Raw genomic sequence first — 22,163 nt, 5'->3', positions numbered from 1 at the left:
TTAATATACAATTTAGAGATATTTCTGTACCTCCCAAGGAAAAGGATAAACTCTTAAGTACTAAAATTTGCCATTATTAGAAAAGTTCATTGCAATGCTCAGCCTCTAACTCGTTATCTGTAATTAAGAAAAATCAGATTTCAAAGCAAGAAGAGGAGACTGTGATAAAGCTATCTGAAGTACTCTCTGGCAGGGATAAAGCCAGCAGAGAGGTGGCTGTCATAAAATAGCCAAATGGCTTTTTCCACCTCCATCAAGGTCACTTTCCTGATGATGTGCTCAATAAGATGATAATGCATTTAACCACTTTCCTTGCATCTGACTTCGACCTTATTGCAAATCCAAATGGCCTTGTTTAACTACCCTGGCCTTTCAACATTTCCCTGAACAAAGATAATTAAGGAGATATACTGCCCCCTACTATCACAGGAATTGAAAGACAAATAAACTTTTAAGAGCGCAGCCAGGTGTCTACTGCATTAATGTACAATGTTTGAGCAGGGGGTAAAATGAAATAATGGTTAAATAATTATAAAAGGTTAACGAAGTTAACTTTGTTACATAAGGCAATTCTGTTTTATTTAAAAGAAAGGGCATAAAAGGCTTTCCAGGCTACTTTTTACAACTCCCTGGACAACAGTCTTTTGTTTAACGCAGTTTCTCACTAAGAGGAAAAATGTTCTGCAAAAATTAACAACTCTGAAATTTTTGTAGATTTGGAGCTGGCTGTATTTCATACATGGGTACAATTATGTTTTATGAAAAAGAAGGTCTGTATAATTAAACCAAGAGCTGCTCTAATAAATGTATTTCATTTTTTTTCCCTTTGTGTGTGGTCAGCAACTATACTAGAGATGCAAATTAAAGTAGTTTAAAGATCAGTTTGCCAGTTATGACAATTTGGAAGCTTAAGGTAATGCTTTCTCATGATTTATACAGCGATGAAAAATTACCAAATAATACCATTCTATAATAGCAGTTACTTTCTTCTTTAATTTTATTTGTATCTATTCTTGCATCCCAAAGCATTCTCCAGGACACTAATTCTTCTTCATATCAAGGAAAAAAAATCCCCCACGTCAATAGCACTTGGACTAATAACAACTGAAACAGGATAAAAAGAATAAAAAAAGCAGGCAAAGCAGTTGGATGTTCTTTTTGTAGTTGCATGCAAGAGATCTTATTTAGATTAATCTTTTTTTTTTTTTCTTCTAAATCTGTTTTTCTTTTAAGCATCTTAGAAATACTGTTGTATAGGTCTGAATCCTCTGCAAGAGCCAGAAAGAGTCAGAACAGCAAGTTGTATCAAAAAGCTAAAACCACGCAACTCGCTGTTGATGTGATACTAGGTATGTGAGCTTACTGCTACTGCAAAAATTCCTGGTCCTTTGCCACAGAAAATACAGCATACAGAAAACCGATTACACATATTTAATCAGAGTTTTGCCATAATGCAGATCTTCAGAAATGACAGTATCTACCTTTGCCACTCTGTCAGGCCACCTTTACTTTGAGTTGTAGGTGTAGTTTGTCCAAATTTCAAAGTGTTCAGGTATTTGGCTAAACCTTTTGCCATAACACTTCTTAATCTAGACTCAGCTCCTGAATTCTGAATACGGCAGAACTTAAACCACCTGTAAAGATGCCTTCTACTACCCAGTACTTGCAACATCACTGATCACCACACCAAATACCTGAAGTTTGCAATGATTCACATACTATCGCTATGCAAAATCCTTTCTGCTGTACGTAGTAAGTCATAAACAAGCCTCTCGCCCTGAGCTAGGTCTCAAAAGGGTCACCCTGTGTTTTGTTTCCCATGTAGATCCCACTAGAACGATACACAGTCTCTAGAAATGAGAACTCTACCGCTCTTACACTTAAAGGACTTGCTTCGTAAACCATCCACTTGACAGCAGTTTACACAAAACAATTATTTCCGTTTCAAGTTTGGGTAAATGGTTGCCCTAGCCAGTCCCAAAAGAAGACTAGGCGCCTTGTCATTACCCACAGTGAGTTCTGCAGTTTTCCTGTGCAAGTGCACTTGTAATTCTTTCAGTCTGAGGCAAAGGTGTGGGAATGATTACTTTCCACTGATTCAGAGTATTTCAGCCTGCTCTGTTCAGAGTTTAACATGGGTGAAACTTTCTAAAGGAACAAGTGCCATTTTTTCCATCTGTCCCTAACATTTAACCAGCTTAATTAAGTTAAAGTTGGGAAACTACAGAAGCATTTTATTAGTACAGTTACTTTACTTCCTCCCGACTTCTTGTTTTGTATAAAAATCTTCAAGTGTTCAAATCTAAAAGATACATACATCTTCAAATCATTAGTGAGGTCAGCAGCTCACAGCATCATCTCTCTGTACATCCTGAACACACTGAAGCCCTCTTGCTATTCTGAAACGCATGGGTCTGTAACCACCTCTTCAGAAAGTCTTTCAAACCCACACAAGAGGGAAGCCGACAGCAGTATTTAGAATGAAATAAGCAGCAATAAGATCTCTGTAGACATGCAGAAAAAATGGGAAAGCTAATGTCTTTTCTCATTGGGAAAACCATACGGTGCAGTATCATTTTCTGATAGCACCGCTCAAATGCCTACATTGTACGAAGCATGTGTATTGTGACCTTTTATTTTTCCTTTTTAACTTCAAGAAGTGCATTGGGATGCAAAACAAGTTACAGAAAGAAAAGCTGTAAAGTCCAATCTCACAACTGCTTATCAGAGCATTTCAGTAATTTTCTAAGTCATGTTAAGTCTTCATAGAAATGCAAGAATACAAACAGCTCAAGACAAATTCTTTACGTTGGGTCAGTTTACATGGAACACTGACAGGTGCTTAGCAGTGTTCTTACTGCAGACCTTTAAAATGAACACATACCTGGTATAACATTTTACATCTTTTTATAGCATCAATTATCAATTTTTTTTAGACAGCTACCACATCAGCTGCTTTTCTTCAGAAGGAAAAACCACAAAAAATAACCCAGGAACCTAAAATGTATCCCATACTGCATGGAACATATTACTTCACGTGCTCTCAATTCTACCCCAAAAAGGTTACAAAGTAAAAATGACAAGTAAGCCAAAACCATCCAAAGGTTAAATATTTTTGTAAAGGTTCTGCTGTTGTAGGTTTCTTGCTAAATTGTAGCAGTGCCTTTTTATAACTCCTTGAAAGAAAAAACAAAACATACTGTGACACATACGAGCCCATTCTCCATATAGAGTTGCAGAGCAATTAACCGACAAATTTTGTAACAGCTTATGTGTAGTTACTGAGCTGCTTGACAGTTTTGTGCCCGAATCTGATGGATGAAAAAAGTGGTAGGCTGTATTTTCTGTTCTGGTGAGAACGCTTTCCCCTTCCCAGTTTTTACTCAAATACTTTCACCTAAACTTACTGAGGATATATTAAAAGATTTATCTTTTTAAATAAAAGAGGGAAAAGTGAACTACGTCAGCTACGCACACAGCACCAAGGAGTTCAGTGAAATAAACCTGGCCTATTTAGTACCATCATGCAAATGTACAAATTCTTATCTTAATGGCAGCCTGCATTTAACATCAGGCAATCAGATCCTTGTGTCTATTAAGCAATTAATACACTTCCTAACGGATAGGGGACTCCTGCCATCTTCAGTAACTTTTCCACACGTTTTTAGTGCATTTATTCTGTGAATTAGAGAGCTTGGGAGAGAAGGTGCTTTCCTCCCTCTCCCTCCATTGTTCTCCACCTTCAAAGCCGGTAACAAACAGCTCGAGAGCAGCTCAGTCTTTGTCGGGGGTGGGGGGTCTGGGAGTTCACATCCCAAGTTTCTCTCCCCATCGCTGGAATTATCGGAAGGCAAGGTTTCGGGAAAGCTTTCCACCGTAACGGCCAGAACACAGGCAGAAAGTTAACAAAGGGGAGCTATCGCCACAAAGTGTCAGGTTTGTTTACTGGAGCGGAGCAGATCAGTATTCCCCCAATTCTTCAAAGTTCAGTTTTTTTGTTTAATAAACTCTTAAAAAAACCCCGGCAAATGGGCTAAGCGAGGCGAACATAAGCTAAGATGGTTTAAAACAAAACAAAACACTCTACAGACAGATGGGTAGCTCAGATTCACGTGAATTAACAGGAAAACTAAAACGTAGTGGGCACAAAAGATGCAACGGTACGTTCATGCACTGGAATACAGACATCGTAAATGTAAGTAAATTTAATTGCTGACATACCTTTCTCAGGGTTTTTTTTCCCCAATCCTTCCTTAAAGTCTACTCTAGCAATTAACAAACAGAGGTCTCCGGATGGCTCAGTGAAACATTTAAAGCTGGGGAACAAAAGGTTTATTTTAAAAATGAAAACCTTGGCTTGTACAACTCCAGACGTGAATCTGCTTTCAATTACTGAAAGTATTTCCACTTCAGTGCAAAAAGGATCACATCTTCAACTACACCATCTTTAGGCACTGAATTTGATTATATTAAGCTTTAAGAACAGGGAACGACTTTGTGACACAGCTGTAGGTTCCGTAGGTATGGTTTGCGAGGCACGAAAGGCAGGAGGAGCTGGCACTTTACACCAGCAGCCCTGCACTTCCATACCTCGGCTCTGCTTGTTTTTCAGGTGCCCACAGAAACGTCAAAGATTACGCTAGGCTTTAAATGAAGGATTTTACAATCCTTTAGAAATTAACTAGGGTGTTGCGTGTTTGTTTTTTTTTTCCTGCCCCCCCTCCCCGGCCCCCCGCTTTTATTTGCATAATTTGCACTGTTGTAAAGTTACATTTTTCTTTCCACACTTTTGAAGCAGCACGATCTCCTCCACATCTCTCCCCCCCCACCTCCCCCCAGCACAGCAGGTACCGCCGCCTCTCGGAAGCGCAATAATTAGAAGTACTTTCCACTTTTCCCATTGACACAAGGATAACGAGAGTTGGGCGAGGGAGCCCTGCGGCCCCACGAATGCAAATTATGCAAAAAAAAAAACAAACCAGCCCCACTTCTCAATTCTTAACACCTCCGATTCCGCGCACCGGCCCTTCCCGCTCCCCGGCCCCTCACACGCCGGCCCGGAGCCGTTCCCTCACGGCTCCGCCGCGCTACCGACACCGCACCGGCCATGCCCGCCTCCTCCTCCTCCTCCTCCTGCTCACAGGGGAGCTGCCGAAGCCCCGGCCCCCGCCTCACCTCGCCGTGCCGCTCCGCTCCGTTCCGCGCCGCTCCGCGCCGTTCCCCTCAGCGGCGGCCCGCCCGGCCGAGCCCCGCCGGCCCCCGGCCCCGCCGCGATAGGCCGAGGCGGCGGCGTTCACTCCCCGGCGGGGAGCGGGGGCCGGGCCTGTCGACGCCTTAACCCTTTCGGGGCTGCGGCCGACGAACCGCCGCCCAACCGCCCTCGGGGAGGGCGGCCGGGGAGGGGACGCGGCCGGGGAAGGGCTGCAGGGTCCTGTCATCAAGGGCTGGGGCCGCGGCCAGACCTGAGCGGACACAGACTCAGGTGCATCGCCTTGTGCACCACCGCTGTCGGATACAGCGATGGATAACGGGTACAAAACACCGCGTTCCCATCGCTCGCCGCTAATTTCTGAACTGCTATACAGAGACAGAACAGCTAGGTGCCTACCGAATACGCAGATATAAATCCCATCTCAAACGGGATAGTGAGCAGCCCTGAGGAGAAGGACTTGGGGGCGTCGGTGGATGAGAAGCTCAACGTGAGCCGGCAATGTGCGCCCACAGCCCAGAGACCCCCCGCAGCCTGGGCTGCATCCCCAGCAGCGTGGGCAGCAGGGCGAGGGGGGGATTCTGCCCCTCTGCTCCGCTCGGGGGAGACCCCCCTGCAGCGCTGCCTCCAGCTCTGGGGCACCAACAGCAGAAGGACACGGAGCTGTTGGAGCGGGGCCAGAGGAGGCCCCGGAGATGCTGGGAGGGCTGGAGCCCCTCTGCTGTGAGGACAGGCTGAGAGAGCTGGGGGGGTTCAGCCTGGAGAAGAGAAGGCTCCGGGGAGACCTTCCAGCCCCTTCCAGTCCCTAAAGGGGCTCCAGGAAAGCTGGAGACAGACTTTTTAGCAGGGCCTACTGTGATAGGACAAGGGGTAACAGTTGTAAACCAAAAGAGGATAGATTCAGACTGGAAATAAGTAAGAAATTCTTTATGCTGAGGTTGGTGAAACCTTGGCCCAGGTTGCTCAGAGAGATGGTAGATGCCCCATCCCTGGAAACATCCATGGTCAGGTTGGACGGAATAACCAGATCTAGCTGAAGATGCCCCTGCTCACTGGGGTTTGAACTAGATGGCCTTTAAAGGTCCCTTCCAACCCAAACTGTTCCATGATTCTATGATTCTATACCCATTCAAAGCAGAAAATCCCCTTTTCATCTGGTAATCAAATAAGTTAATGCCTCTGTCTTTAGTAACAGAATCAGATTTTTTTTTTATTACTCCCTCATGGGAATGATGTCTCCAAATTCACTCTTAACATCAATACACAAAGAACCTTCTTCCAAATTGGCTTAGAAAGTACAGTGGTATGTAGTAATTCCTACAAAACTTCTATCATGCTTTTTTTCACCTGGGACCTTTGCTAATACTGACTAACCGTAACTCTCCTCACCCCATTACAAGATCCGTTGCTGACACAGGCCAAGTTATCACAGCAGCTACTCAGAAGCCACATTTTGCCAAAAATCAGATCAAGACACTGTTAATGACTACACAATACTTCCAGGGAAGATAATACCATTCCAGAATACGTTTCAACACTGTTACATAGAAGGCTGCAATGAACGCACATATTTTAGATGTATTATTCAGAAGAAATATAATAATATTCATAAAGCTCACACAATTAGTGCTCATTTGCAACTTCCTAGAGAAACAAAGGCTAGACAGACTGAAATTGTAGAATTCCGTGAAATGGGGGAAAATAATGAGCTGAGTGGCCAGGTCCTGATGAGGGCAGTCTTGGCTGGCAATGGGGAAAAGTACTGAAAAAAAGGCAGAAGTAGTAGCACTGATACTACATTTTGAACTGAAGCTCTTCGAGTTGGATGTGCAACAGACTACGTGTGCTTTGACTTCGCACAAAGGAGAAACCGTAATACAGCCACCATTGGCTTATACTTTGCTCCAGCTTCGGGGGGTTTGTGCTGAAAACTGGAAGCTTTTTGCAGTTCGAATTCTGGACAGACTCTCACGTCTGCGATAGCTGCAACATCAGCCAAGAAGAGAAGTATAAGATGAAATCATGAAGGAATATAGTCAGTTAAGGAAGTCTCCAGCAATGCACCAGCAACACTCATACTCTGTGTCTCTTCCAAGAGGTCTAGTTGTAATAAATGCGACATTAGATCACACAAATACCATTTTCCAAACTGCTTGAACGGAGTACCTATGGATAAGCACTTTCAGCCACTGAAAAATCTACTAAGTAGGTTATTAATTGAGGCATATACCCTTAGAGGTCTTGAAAGAAAAGAGGAATGGGAACTGGATGCTTGCAGCCAGCTCAGGTAGAGCTCTTTTGAGAATTACTGCCCCTCTGCAGAAGACTGCCATGGACTCTGCAGGAAGCAGGGTCCTCCCAGATGCTACGCAAGACATGAGGTATTCCAACAATCCCTCTTTCCAAAAGAAAGCTTCCTTGTGAGTACCTACCTATACATTTGATACCATTTTTCGACAAACACACACAACCGTACATTCACTATCTGAGGTTTGCAGCCTATCAAAAAAAGTAGGATTCTGCACCTGTTAATTATGCTGGTGCTGACCCTCTTCCTTCACCCGGCTGTCCCTCATCTCCCCATCCCCATGCAGGAACAGACCTGGGTGTCGCTGCAGTGGATCCTCTTCTCTCCATTTTCAGCCAGCTGCAATGGAATTTTCCATTGCTCTGATGCCCCCTGTGCTGCGATTCCACTGTCCCATTAATGCCAGCACAAATGATTTATGAAATCTATTAGGTGCAACGCTCAAGACATCTGAAACATAGATGTTTGCTTAGGAAAATATTTATATGGAGTAGACAAACGGGGGTGAAGCAGACTCCAGCACAGATACCATGCTTTATGTCCACGTTTCTCATGCCCGAACAGTAGAAAGATTTAACAAAACCTTGGGGGTTGGGGCGGGGGGGGAATAGCGTATATGTTTCATTCATAGGAAAAGAAAGAAGCACTTTTTTTTTTTTTAATTATTTGGTCAGAAGAATTATTACAGTAAATTATGCAGAGCATTAACCATTGCATTTGAACCCATTTTTAGTCTTTCTTTATTAATAACTCATTATAGCCCTTTTTCTTAATGTGGAATAAATTAGAGCTGTGTTAATCCATGCAGCTATCTGCAGGTACATTTATCACGACGGTAGCCACTTTTACTCTCCTTACTGGAAGCTGCATTTCACGGGCAACAGAGACTCGTCCCCCGCTGAACTCAAGTCACGGTGGCCTTTCCAGGTCACTGCCAGGGTCACCTGAAAACTTACCTTTTTTTTTTTAAGAGGACTGAAAGGTACCACACAGCCGGCCTTGACACATGTGAAAGAATTTCTCTGTCTCGCTCTCACTCTCTCTGTTGTATCGCCACAATTTAGATCAGTGAAAACAACTGAGCTGGGGCCTTGCTGGTATAAAAGAGCGACGAACTGCTAACAGGATGTTCTTTGTGGGAACTCAAAGCTTTTGGAACTGATTCCTCTCCCCCGATCCAGAAGAGCTCAGATTTTATGGCCTTCATAGCATGTTGCATAGTTCATATTTTTCCAGAGTGTATGAAAACAGGGGAGAATTGTGAATGTGGTTAGTTTCTGGAGACAGGGCTTTGTTTCAGCTTTCAAACTGGCTGGTTTGCATTTGGTTGAGGAGGGAGGGCTATTGCAGCTCAGTCACGATGACTAATTTTTACATTTGCATTAGAATTTGTGACATGTTTTCAGGAATTTAATGGTAGTAACAAACAGCCATACTCACTCTGTTAATATCATCACAGAGAACCGAAACGTTGGTAATTCCATCACTTCAAGGTGATGCCAGGAAAGGGCTTAAGAAGTGACACCGGAGGTGACCCATTAGACTAGAGAGCCCCAGGTACGAGTGGCTGTGCTCCTTGCAGCACATTAACGATTCAGTCCTTACTAAGATCCTCTCTGAGTGCCGTCACGCCAAAGTAGAAAACTTTATCATGCCCATTTTTAACACGGCAGATGGAGACACAAAGCTGACCCGTCGATACCACAAACGTGGAGAGGGAAAACCTGATGCCTCGGATGGTCCTCCAAGGCCTATCCTAATCACTGAACCTTTCTTCTTCTTATCATCCCGGTAACAATAATTTCAGCTATTTATCAACATTAGGGATGACCAACGGCTTTTACTAAAAGGGAACAAACACCTTTTTAGCCAAATACTAATTCACTTCTTTGAATAGCAGTAGCCTAAGTTAAGACATCCTATCGTAAATAGTTAATTAGGGTTACAGCCACTTGTACTGAAATGCTAGGTGTACTTCAGAGAAATACTGTTCTCTGCATGTGCATTACGTATCTACATAGAAACCGAAACCGCACAGCATCAGTACGTCACTTTGGAACCTGTTTTTCTTACAGTCCTACAACAAAGCAGAGTATTAAGCTATGAAATTTAAACACTGATTAAGAGAAAGATTGTTGTCAGATAAGGTATCATTTATAACAGCAACATACATTCTCACATCTGTTTTACAAAACAGACTTAATCAAGTAAAATATTTATCACTTGGCTTTCCAGTTCCTGATGGAAGTGTGTTAAAAAAGGCAAATTCTTGTCTAGAAATAAAAGTCTAAGAACACTATCTGATATCAACAGGATTAGTAATATAATGTGTTCCCATGAGAAAGCACATGTGCACAAATATATTTACATGTAGAACATCTTGTAGTTCTTAAGCACTTAAATAGTACACGACATTGACTAGATTTTTCTCACACAGAAAGATTCAGATGAGCCATTTTTCATGCCGTAATGACGCTGATTTAAATGAGAACAGACTAAGACCACGATGAGACCACAGATTCGGTGTTCAAATCTGAAAACAATAAACATTTTTTTTTCCCCCTTTTCATTCACATAGATAAAGCCTAACTTTATTTTTCATAATCCCTTCCAAGAGTGTATTAAAAATTTTGCAGTTTCACATCAGCATTTCACTGAAAATACAAGTGGAAATCGTAAGCAAGTAGATGAAACTAGGGTAGGGCAAGAGTTATAGCAAAAATACAGTCCTTTCAAAAAATGATTGAATTATGACACTTTTCTTGAATATAAGTGGATAATACGTGGGTGTTTTTTTCCCTAACAAGCAACACAAACCCAGCCAGTCTATATTTGTACTGCGAGTTCTGAGTGCTGTAGATTAATATATTGAAGTAAATAACGTTACTCTGCTCTTTGACAAATTCCCAGCGAGCTCAATGCAGTATCAGGCAAGGTAAAAAAAATGCAAAATATTTCTGTATAACAATACCTAGAATTTTGCGTAGAACCACCCTACTCTACACTACTTTCTGTCATAAAATACAAACCTACAGTTATTGTACCAATCGAATATCTTGGTCTCCAAAACCAAGATGAACAAAACTGAATTATTAAAGACATAAATATTGGTCACGATGCTTTCCATAGTACTTATATAGTTTTAGTTACTTTTTCATCAATACGTTCCCGTGTTCGAATGCAGACAGTACCAGTGAGCCAGCAGACTACAGCGAAAAAGGGCACATATGCTTTGAATGATTAACACAGTTCTGGGAAAATACAAAGCATACATGCTTCCCTTATCTTCTCGTACAGCTCAGTGATGAGGAGGAAGACATTTTCATGAAAGTTCTGGGGGATTAGATGATGTATCCATGAGGCCTTTGAAAGAAATAGTTTCCTCCTCCTCCCACCAAAAAAAAAAAAAAAAGTTAATCCTGTTTGTTTCAGAAGAACTGCTATATGAGTAACGGTAGTGAGATGAAGCAATGAAAGTAACGCTCTGATGTTTTCAGGTCTTTTTATGTAATTTTAGAGGGATAGGCTATAGTATTTTAGGAAAAAATTTAAGCTTTTCACTGAAGAAATAAAAATCCAACTATAATCCAAGCCTTATATCTCTCTCTAAACTCAACTCGCCGTGAATTTGAAACCTGTTGGTGTCTTGCGAGACTCACTTCAGCGCATCAGCACGCTTCGGGACCCGCAAGAGAGAACTATTAAAGATCCTGAAACATGCACAGGTGTTGCACCTTCCTCCCTTAATTTTTCATATTGCTTTCCCATTTTTTCCGAGACCTCTATCGGCAGCTGCTACCCACTGGCTTTCACCTGGAAAAGAAGGCAAAGAAGCAGTTGCTTGCACAGCTAATGCTCCGAACTGGAGACCGAGTGTCTAATCTTCATATTAAGCAGCTTCCAACTGACTAAGTTTTGATTTACATTTAATACTTGGGTCCACAGCTCTAAATCCCTCAGGATTACTGGATATGGTTTTTTTTAATTAAATTTTTACACTTTTGTCAGAAAGAAAAAGAGGAAGACATCTACTGCAAATGAAAGTGACATAAAGGAGTAACTGGAAAGAAAAAGAGGTCAATTTGGTTTGTAAGCTCATGAGCTACAGGACATTTCCTAACAAACAAGGTATCTGTAGGCTGCTTGAAACAATCAATTTAGAATAAAATAGTTTTGTATAGAGGTCTGACAAAGAGAATTGGCTTTCGTGAAAAAACTACCCTGTTGTGAATCTCTTAGAATTGGTAAAGACCACCAGCAGAGCAATCCTATTCGTGTAAGAGAACAAGCTCCACGAAAAACCACTCTGTTCTTCTTCATGATGAAGCTGGAATCTCACATCTCTAAAAAAGTTTATATTGTATTCTGATCACCTTAAAAAAACCAAAAAAAAAAACCAAACCCAAAACCCCCAAAACCCCCCAAAAATAAACGAAAACCAAACAAAAACCCAGTTCAAGGTACTTCTCCAAACTGACATCTTTAAAAAGATATTTTACAAACAGAAGCACAAAAAAAAAAAAAGAAAAAAGTCAATATCCGTGTGATTCCCACAAAATATTTCACATATTTCTTGGAATAAGCATTATACTGATCATGACAGAAACTATGTGGCTGGGACTGTGGGTTCAGCTGCTGCTGTCCTTCATCTTCTATTTTGTTTTTTTAGTGTAGGGTAGGTGACCGAAAACTCACTGTATCGCTTTGGTCAGAAATTTCTTTTTTTTTTTTCCTCAATAGAAAGAAACCGTTTTCTTTTCTCCTAATTACAGCTTTTCCTCCCTCCCTCTACATCATAACTCCTTGCGGGGAAAAAACCCACATGAACCACCAGAGCAAATTTTCTTTTTACACAGTTGCTGCTTTGGCAAGATCAGAAAAAAGTGTCATCCTTTGGGTAAATCTGTCAAACAGATTTCTAACATACAGTTTGAGAATGTTCATCTAAAAGTACTATATCTGCACTTGTGTATGCTTATATGACATTTATTGCCTTGGAAAGGTGGCATAAAAATTATTTCACACTACTCTGACACCTGGTGTGAGCCATGTCCCTGCAAGTGGTCTATATACAAAATGCTTATAAAAATCGTACGTTTAAAATGAAATAAATGCTTTACAAAATATTAACTTGGGTTTATATACATAAAAAAATTGCACTGCAGGCTGCTGTTAAGTAGACACCTTATCACCTTTTCCAGGGGAAAAAAAAAAAAAGAAGAGGAGGTTTTCATAAACTGTAAGAATAGGGTTTATATATACTTGATGTACACTCGGAAGTGCCTACATGAACAAACCTTCCCATGGTAGACGTTCGGGCAGATGATGAATGCCTGGTGATGGGGGGGGTTGTTCGGCAGAAGAGTAAGTGCTGTAGTGCATCTAGAATTGCATTTATGGCAACACCCTGAAGTGATTTATTGGATATTAATTCTCCTGGAGAGGTGGTGATCATTTTCCACATTCAACACGACACATTTAATACTTGCCAACATGCCAAATTGCTAGTGAAATAATTGTACTGGATACCAGCAGACGCGCCATATTCAGAACCAGGGCGTAGACGCTATCAAGAATTTAAAGTTACCATGGATTTAAGAGGAGGGGAAGGAGAAGAAAATATTTCTTCCTTCATTTCATCCATACTTCAGGATTTTTTTGATGTGCCCACCAGGTTTTAGTGAGCCTTTTCACCTTGTGCTCATGCACAGAGCCATCAGCCTGTACCGCAGGTCTTGTAACCACCACTTGTGTTCGACCTACTTCAAGCAAGGCTAACCATCAGACAAGTTTCCACACTGCAGTATATTACGTTGAAGATATCACATGTGATAGTCCCTAAAGTCTTCCCACTACCGCTTCCCCGTACTCCATTCATCTGCTCGGCACGCCGCTGCACAGATGTCAGACCGCCATGGATCCACGTGTGTTAAACAGCTTCCGAAATCACGGCGCTGGGCTCTGTCATACGGTTGCTATTTCACAGCAGCCAACTTTATCACTAGCATTTCCTAATTCCATCATCCAAATGATTTCACTAACAACGCATTTCACTGAAGACCTTCCCACAAGCGCTGCCAGATTTGCAAGTTCTGGCGTTATCTGCCAAGACAAGGAACTCAAAGGCCAGCTGAACTCTCTCATACAAGAGCCCTTAAAATCTGAGCAAGTGGTAGAATATTCAGCATAAAAGGTATTTCGCAAGGAGAATAAGGAAACTAAATATAGTATGTATATACTGAGGGCAGACAAAAGCCGATGGCGTGACACAGGAGTTTTTAGACTGCTGATGAATCAGCTCAAGTCACAGGAAAGGGTTCCCGCCCGCTTCTTCCCACCCACCATGTGCTTACAGTTTAAGAGCAAAGCACGCAAAGTGAAAGCCTAAGTGAAAACCTACATGGAAGAGCGGAGCCACATTTAGGACTGAGAACACCAGTGTGACTGGGTCAGTTCTGAGGCCAAAAAATCTGAGATGGACAGAGCCCAGCCTGCTGGAGAAGGACTCACAGATAAGAAAAGCATTCAGTAAAAATACAGCTTTTATTGCAAATATCCTGAAGATAATCAAATTTATAGAAGCTGCCCTTAATATTGGTGAAAAGGCAGATAGAGCACGACCAGTGTCTCAAAGAGTTCCCTCTGCTTTCTGCAGCAGTACTTCCCAGACGCACACAACTTGCCTTAGCTTCCCCCTGCCATCCATTAACTGCAAGAAGCATCGTCAGCCCTTTCTAGAGAGTCTGGAAGTTGCCATACTTGGGGATTCCTCCTCCCTCCTTCCCAGTTGCTGGGGATGCTTGTGCTTGATCGGAGTTGGAATACTCATCTCACTGCATTTGCTCGGTACTTGGTTGAAGCGGGGTCAAAAGGGTAGAAAAGTATGGAAAACAGCCTGTTCTAAAAATTGCATGGAAAATGTATGCAAAAATTATTATTACAAGAAATATCTCTATTCCACATTTCATGTCTCAATCCACTTTTGATAAGTTATTCTCACATCTCTGTGTCCACCACCAAGAGACCCAAATGCCTTTTTCTCCAATGAGGATGATTACGCATACACGACTCAGTCATCTATCTAAGCAAAGACACTGACTGCTGAACTTCAGGAATTGCTGCCATCATTCCGTCCCTCCCTCTCCCCTTCTCTCCTCCCCACCTTGAATTGTCCTTTCTCATCTTGTCCACCCTTCCTCAGTGATCACTTTGCCAGGGGGAGAGACACAAAGTCTCCAGCAGAGCTCTGTCCTGAAGAGCGGACTACTGATACCGGCGTTCATTTTGAGACAAGCCCTCACATGTGGTATAGCAGAATCCTAGATTGTAAGGATTTGAAATCCTTTTTTTCCTTACTCACGTGGCCTCCCAGAAGTTCTTCTGAACTCCCAGGAGCCAGTGCTTCCTGCAGCTGGGCCACAGACACTGAGAAAAGTACTCCAAGGGCTCTGTGATTGCAGGGCAAGCGTGCAACGGACTTATTCCATAGAGAATTCAACCGGTCGCGGTTCCCAGCTCTATATAAAGGAGAGGGATCTGTCCCTACCCACGTTACGCGGGAGCTCAGCTAGATGGAGAGTGCTTAGGCATGTAACTACGTGATTTCAATACCTCATCTAAAACTGTTATACTCAAAAGCCCGGCACAAGAATTTATCAGCTGAAGTCCATCGGTATTCTTTGCCTTTTTGATAACGCGCCTGCTAACATCCAGCACAAGGGTCACATTGCTGTTTAAAACCCTCCTGCACCAAAGTAAACAAACCAGACACTGATAGATTTCCTGAACTACCCTCAGGCAGAAGCAGTTTCACAGATGAAAAAAGAAAAAAAAGACGGGCAAAAGAAAAACTGCCTGAGAGAGAGAATTTTGCTCCAGGTTTTCTAAATCTTGCCATTGATATTTCATTCTGGAAAATCCGCCAATTAATAAAGATATTTTTACTATTGTAATAGGGTTGTTTTTTCCTGAAGTATTTAGAAGTTGATATAGTTGGACCTTCTTCTTTGCTGCAAATTTTTGCACGCTGATTAAACAAGCTAAAAACGCGTTCCACTATAGAGAAACAAGGTGGCACTAGCAGTAACAGAGTGTTTTAAAAGTTAACAAAAACAACCAAGGGAAAATCCATCATACCAAACAGTGTCTGAAAGTCTGAAGCACTTAGCGATGAATGTGTAACTCCCCCTAATGGAGGCATATTTGAATTTATCTTAAAAGGAGATGTCAATAAGTTAAAATTCTAATGCTCAAAATAACAGTAATACTGTCATATCCCTTTCCCCTTCCTGGCTTTTTAAGGAATCTTTTAAGGTATGCATCTGTAATTTACAGTAAACATTAAACTATTATCAACGCATTTTTTTAAATTTTCTTAGCAAGTTTTATTACATAAAGTAAAATCTTAAATATATGTGCACTTCAGCATAGTTCTATGGTACACGTTCCAGTAGCCATTAAAATTCCCTTAAATTATCTTCTGTCAGTCATTTTAACTTCTGTTTTAGCTAAATGTTTTCCTGCTTCTTAAAAAGTCAGCAAATTGCTATAAAAATGACAGTGACAGGCCGCAGCGGTTTTGGTTGTGAGGTATAAAGAAACACTTCTTATGTGCACAGCTGCTGGTAATGAATGCAGCATGTCTGAGGTCTGATCTTGGACAGTTTCCTACATTTTTGACTGCAGTTTCCTTGGCAAGTTTTCTGGGACCATATTATCTCCATGTCCCGGTATTTCAGCCAGAACTTTGCAATACAAGAGTTTGGCACCGCGCACCGGTGGAATGGCTTTCAAAAGTCTGTCCTCCCAGTTAACAACTTTTAAGGAGTCTTTGCCTTAATTCTCTTCTAGCAACTATTTTTTTTTTTTTTTTTAATTTTAAATGCATCATTTTCTACATAACCACCCTGTAAGATATGGCAGACAGAGTCAATTTTTATATAACAAAATCACTACTTGTGAAAGATGCCAGGTTGACAGCATCGGGGACTAAAATTACATTCACCCACCGCCCAGCTCCAGTAACAGCAGCAGCAACGCCGCCGTGCTCAGAGCTCTCACATCTGAGCTCCTGCAACTTCTAGGGTAAGAGAAGAGCTCTGGACTTTGTTCTGCCACGATTCTGATAAGCCTGGATGTTGCTATAATTGGTCTGGTGATACTGTAATAAGTGGTGTAAGTAGGGCTGCGATTAAAGGCTGGATTTTACACAGGTCACGCTCCCCGAAGGAGGCATTTAACCTGCCTCCTCATAGCGGTGAAAGATTCTACGTCTGCGCTACCAAAGCTAGTCTTTAATCTAAACACATGGGTACATAGATTTTCTCCTAATACAAAAAAAAAAAAAAAAGGGAAAAAAGAGTAGCAGTCTGGAATGAAGCTAAGGGGATAATCTCAAATTAATTTTCCTAGGTTTTGATTATCTATTAGAAAGGAAGTTTAGGAAATTTGGTGCTAAAAAGTTGCTCTCTTTCAGGTTTTTTTTTTTTGGTTTAAATGGGATCTTATTTTCTGTTTTTCTTTGCAGGAAGTAGTTCCTAGCAAAATATGCTCTTAAATAAGACTTACCCAGCTGTCAAATTCTACTCTGTAATGCCAACAGAGTGAGATTCAAAACTATGGATGAACATATGTTTAAAATAATTACATGGTAAGGCAAAGATAGACACGTTCTTTTAGAGCAAAAAGGACAAAAATAAAAAAAAAAAAGCTTATAAACGAGAAGGACGTAGATAAAATGTCTACCTGCACTATTAGTCATCAAACAGAAATATTTCTAACACCATATAAGTACATGGGAAGTTAAAAATGAACTGCTTGGAAGCAAAGATCTGTGTTACAAACCAGGAAATACGGAGAAGATACAGGGGAGATGTAGAACTATAAATGAAGGAGGATAAGCTACAATTCACAAACTGGAGCTTGGCACAGTAACAAGAAAGAAATCAGAGCAACGATTAAGAAAGAACTTAAGAGAGTTAAAACTTTGCCAAGTATTTTGCTGCCCAGGATTTCTGCTTATTTTATTTTTAAAAGGGAGCTAAACCTAAAGACCAGTAGCCGTATAGACAAAAATACCAAGTTGTGACATGCTTAATCTTACCCTGAGTTATTTCATGTAATTTTAAAAAGTCTCTATCGATAAGCTAGTGACAGAATAATTCCACCACCACCCCCTAAAAGAAGAAAACCCCAAGCCCACACCAAAATCGTAACAGATTCTCTGAGCTAATGCGTTTAACCCAGCATCAGTCTAACTGTGGTTACGGGTGTTGAAACAAGGCTTTTCCCATCCGTCTGCTCTGGACAGTCAAACCGCAGGGCCAGCCGTGATAGAGATTTCCTTTCCAAGTTCCTTTCCTCCCCTAACGCAAAGTATTACTGAGATTTGTTTTATATGTTTGACAGAGAGTAAATTACATAGATAGAGGAGATTCTCTGAAGATTTGTGATCCTTGTGAAAGAGGTTAATGTGAGTCAGGGAACACTGGAGTTTAGGATATATAAGTGATACAAATGCCGTCAGTCATTGTCTTAGGACGATAGCACAGTTTTGTTTGTTGGATTTTCCTTGGAAAAAAAAATCTTCTCTATTACTTCTGGGATTGCAGTTCAACTCCAGTACACAACCCTACTGATGCCATGTTCGTGCTTCAAAATATGTTAAAGTATGTAGTTGATTATTTAAACCCACCATTGACTGTTCAGCACTAGTTGGTACAAGAGCAGTTTTGCATTGTGAGAAACATGAGAGCAAATGACTAGTTTTTCCCTTTCTCTTTGTTTAAAAAAAGAAACATCTTTCCCTCCAAACCCTAGTGGCCACACTATATAAAGTACAAAAGAAAAAGCATGGACGTACATAATTAAAATGCTTTACCTCTGCTAAGGATTGCACCGAAACATAGATGTCGTTAGATAAAACAAATACAATCTCATAGCCTATTTAGGACATATACAAAGACTACGTAAGTCACAGGTTTAAACAACGTATATGATAACATGCCCAGCATGGCACTAAACTGATGGCTTTACAAAGTCATATACGTTGCCCTCTTAAAATGCTTCCAAGATGATGACTGCAGAAAACCATCAAGAACTTGATCCCTCCAGCTCTTGAGGGACACCGAACAACTGGAGAGAGTCTGGGGGAGAGCCACCAGGATGATTAAAGTATCGGAAAGCTTGCCAGATGAAGAAAGGTTGGAAGAAGGGATTCATGCAGCCTAGGGAAGAGAAGGCTCAGAGGGAGCTAATCACAGCCTCCCAATGCCTAGAAAGCTGTTACAGAGAAGATGGAGGTCATCTCTTCACACAGGTGTGTGGTGACAGGACAAGAGGCAACAGGCCCAAGCTGCTTCAGGAGATGTTCTGTCTGGATATTAAAAAAAACTTCACTATAAGAACAATTAAAAATTGGAATAAGTTATCCAGACAAGAGGTGGGATCTCCCTTGGTGGAAATTATTTCAATCTCGGCTTGAAACACAGCCCTGGGTCATCTAAAGCCCTGCTTTCAACAGAAGGTTGGACGTGGTGAGCTCCAGGGATCCCCTCCGACCCTGGCTTTATGCAATTGCACATTCTCAGTTCTCTGTGTTTTGTAACTACAGGAGGAAAGGTCTCTTAGCTGAGTCACCCTTTCTCACCCCCAAATTACCGTTTGTTCTGAAAGTACCTTGCCAAACAAAATACCATCCCACACATGCAAAAGGAAAAAAATAATAGAGGGGAAAAAAGAGAGAGAAGAGTTCAGTCATATTGCTATCAATATTCTTTAATTGTTTACCTACTGTATTTTTGCCTAGAGCTGCAAAATAAAGCAAAATAAATCAGCAGCCCACACGCAGATAAACTTACAGAACGCCCTAGATTCACCTATGCCTCTTCCCCTGTGCTTTGCTAAATTGCTAGTGAAAAGCAGTAATCTCAATGAAGCACATGGGCTGTAATAATCTGATGTTCGTATTATTTCTCTCTCTATACATAATTATATGTATAAGAGTAACAGTCCCTTCTTCATGGGTAAACCTACAGTTCCTGCGAATTATATGGGAAGCTGGGGGTGGGGAAAGAACATATAGAGTGACATATGTAGAGAACTAATGACAAAGTATGATTAACTGATATAAACAGCTTAAGTGAAACACAGCATAAATTACCTCAGCTCTGCTGGTTTAGAAGCACATACAGGTGCACAGCATTGGGGAAGAACTCTTACGGTACTGAGAAAGCTCATAGCCAAATGGGTATAACCACAAACACTTCTACTGTCTTCAAGTCCCATTTAGCTACAAATAGACACCTAAATATATATATATATACACACACACAGAAGTGTATATATATATTTATCTGCAGAGTCGAGGAGTACCCATACATAACCAAGTAGAAAGGGACCTCTGCTTGCTTCGAGAGACTGCTGCCGTTCCTTTTCTCGCCGAATGACATCACCATTTTCTTTCTTCCGCTTTGGGAAATCTACTTGAAGCAATTCAGCAGTAGCAGAAAAGTCCTCCCACATGAAAAGATGCACGCGATAGGGCTGTACACCTCATGGCAAGGGCAGGAGCACTTCTGTAGGTACCGTGGCTCAGGCCTTGGGAAGAGGCAGGTGAATATAGGGAATACAGGAAATATAGGAAATGCTCCATGACGAGATAAGGAGGATTCAAGCTCACCGCAAGCCTTCGTATGGTGCCTGGACCAACTGGCAGGGTCTCACTGGTGTGAAGTCCTTCCACCAATGATATTAGCAGTTGTATAAGTAATCATCACCGTAACACTTTTGCGGAAAATGAAATGTACAAAGCAATAGTATTTAATTCCGAAATCATAAGAGGAAAAGTTATATTTGTAGCAGTGTCTTTATTCATGGATTTTACTTATTATAGACTGGAGACAGAAATTCATCGCTAGCTGAATCATATTTTATATTACTAATTTTGAAGTTACTGATTTTGTATTTATTAATTTTGAATTTCAGACATCAGATAAATGGAAGCATTTAATTCTCAAGAATACAGAGCTAGAACATCCAGTTTTCCAACTACAAAACCTGTCACAGTGTCAAAACTTAGGGAAAAGGCGAGGATGCTTTCAGGTGAAGTACAGGTAATTATTGTGGCTTGACAAAACTAGCAGAGAAGAAATAATTTTAAACATTATTTCTTTAGGAGGGCTCTGGAGAGTAAGTGGCTATTATCTTTTAAGTACAGGACTCGGTGCACATCCCAGCAAACTCCACAAACCCACCAGTAAAATTGTTTGAACAGAGCTTACAGAAGGCCAAGTTTATTTTTAATTTGATACGCTATTTGTTCTCAGTTATAAAGTAACACTCTTATTTTAACATAATATTGACCATTAATTTATAAACCTGTGCCTGCAATTCCAGATACCTGAAAGTACAATTACCAACATGTACTCCTTCCTTCCTCAAACCTGTGATGAACAATGAAGGGAACAAAGCACCTTTTATCAATCTCACAAATCCCGTGGCCGCTTTCAGATGCTGCAGCATTGACTCACAATTCAGCAATGTATAGGGGATGACTAACGTACACTTACCTCACCTCTGAAATGGGCGTTCCAGTAGCTGCCTAAGGACAAGGAAGTGGTAATTTGGAAGCTACAAGCTTAAGTATCGAAAGCTAAGTATTAAAAGCTTCCTTAAAAGGAAGTTAAAGCTGTTGCTTGTAATGAGTCTGTGTTCCTCACCCTCCCTTATAACAGGGTCTTCTCTGGATAACCTGTACCAAAACCTAGGTTACACCAGACAAGGCTACTGAGCTAGACCAGGCTGAAATCACTCACTCTTCCCATGGCTTGGAAATTGTAACCGCTCCCAGAATAAACAAGCTACAGAACGAGCTGCTTTTCCTCAGATCTGTCCTGACCCCGTCAGATTTACCAGAAGCGGATCAACCCCCGTGCATTTCAATGAGCAGAACTTGTGAAGTCCCATCCATTGCTCACGCAGATGGGGACGTCTGGACCGTTTGACAGCAAGCCCACTCAGCTGGGAGCCTACGTGGACATCAGCAACGCTGAGAAAGCTTGTGCAAACAAAGGTGTCATTCTGAAATCTCTGAAAGAAGGTTCAACAAGACACAAAAGAGAATCAGTAAAGGAAAGAGGCGAGTGACACGGTGGAGCAGGAATAACTTAGGTCAGACAGAACTACCCTTCTCCCTCCTGTTTAACGGCCATTACCTGCCTGATCCAAGCACCGGATCAAAACGGTGACAGGAAAGATCTACCTCTTCTCTCTAACTTCAGACCCAGTTTCTGAAGCCTGGGAAAATACAGGTGGATCAAGTTAAGTGAACAAACAGCGAATTCCTGTTATGCCTTGTGCCTTCTTAGGAAAGGGAGGTCAAATAAGAAGATACAGCAGTACAACAAGTTATGCCTACTGCAAGAGGGAGCACAGAGGTCTTGGGGACACTATCAGGATCTCCAAAATAACTTTACACTTAGTTTTGAAGCAGATATTTTGACAGGTCAATTATTTATGGAAAGTCCTATTTGCCCTTCGAAATTCTAGTTTTGAATGAATTTCTTCTTTTCTCTGCCTCACAAATAATTTTGTAACGTAAATACAAATTGCAAAGAGTGAGGAGAAAGTACACGCGAGCACAAATTA

The 22,163-nt window shown here is 41.4% G+C and overlaps 1 protein-coding gene across 15 annotated transcripts in view; it reads right to left on the bottom strand.

The window, feature by feature from the left end:
- TENM3 (teneurin transmembrane protein 3) overlaps positions 1-22,163 on the bottom strand; it is a 434,875-nt gene that overhangs the window by 240,685 nt on the left and 172,027 nt on the right. For 2 of the 15 annotated variants that reach the window (XM_054202745.1, XM_054202750.1), the window contains exons 1-2: positions 5,176-5,241; positions 4,222-4,316 (exon numbers count right to left, since the gene is read on the bottom strand). The exons of 11 other annotated variants lie outside the window; for them this stretch is intronic. The gene's annotated coding sequence lies outside the window, so the exon portion shown is untranslated. Of the gene's footprint in view, positions 1-4,221; positions 4,317-5,175; positions 5,246-22,163 lie in introns of those variants that run through there. 2 more of the 15 variants (XM_054202746.1, XM_054202751.1) reach the window with 2 other exon arrangements.

This window comes from Rissa tridactyla, chromosome 5, assembly GCF_028500815.1.
Source record: "Rissa tridactyla isolate bRisTri1 chromosome 5, bRisTri1.patW.cur.20221130, whole genome shotgun sequence".
Classification (NCBI taxonomy): domain Eukaryota; kingdom Metazoa; phylum Chordata; class Aves; order Charadriiformes; family Laridae; genus Rissa; species Rissa tridactyla.
The sequence above is the reverse complement of the archived record's forward strand: the minus strand, read 5'-3'. Positions and strand labels throughout refer to the sequence as shown.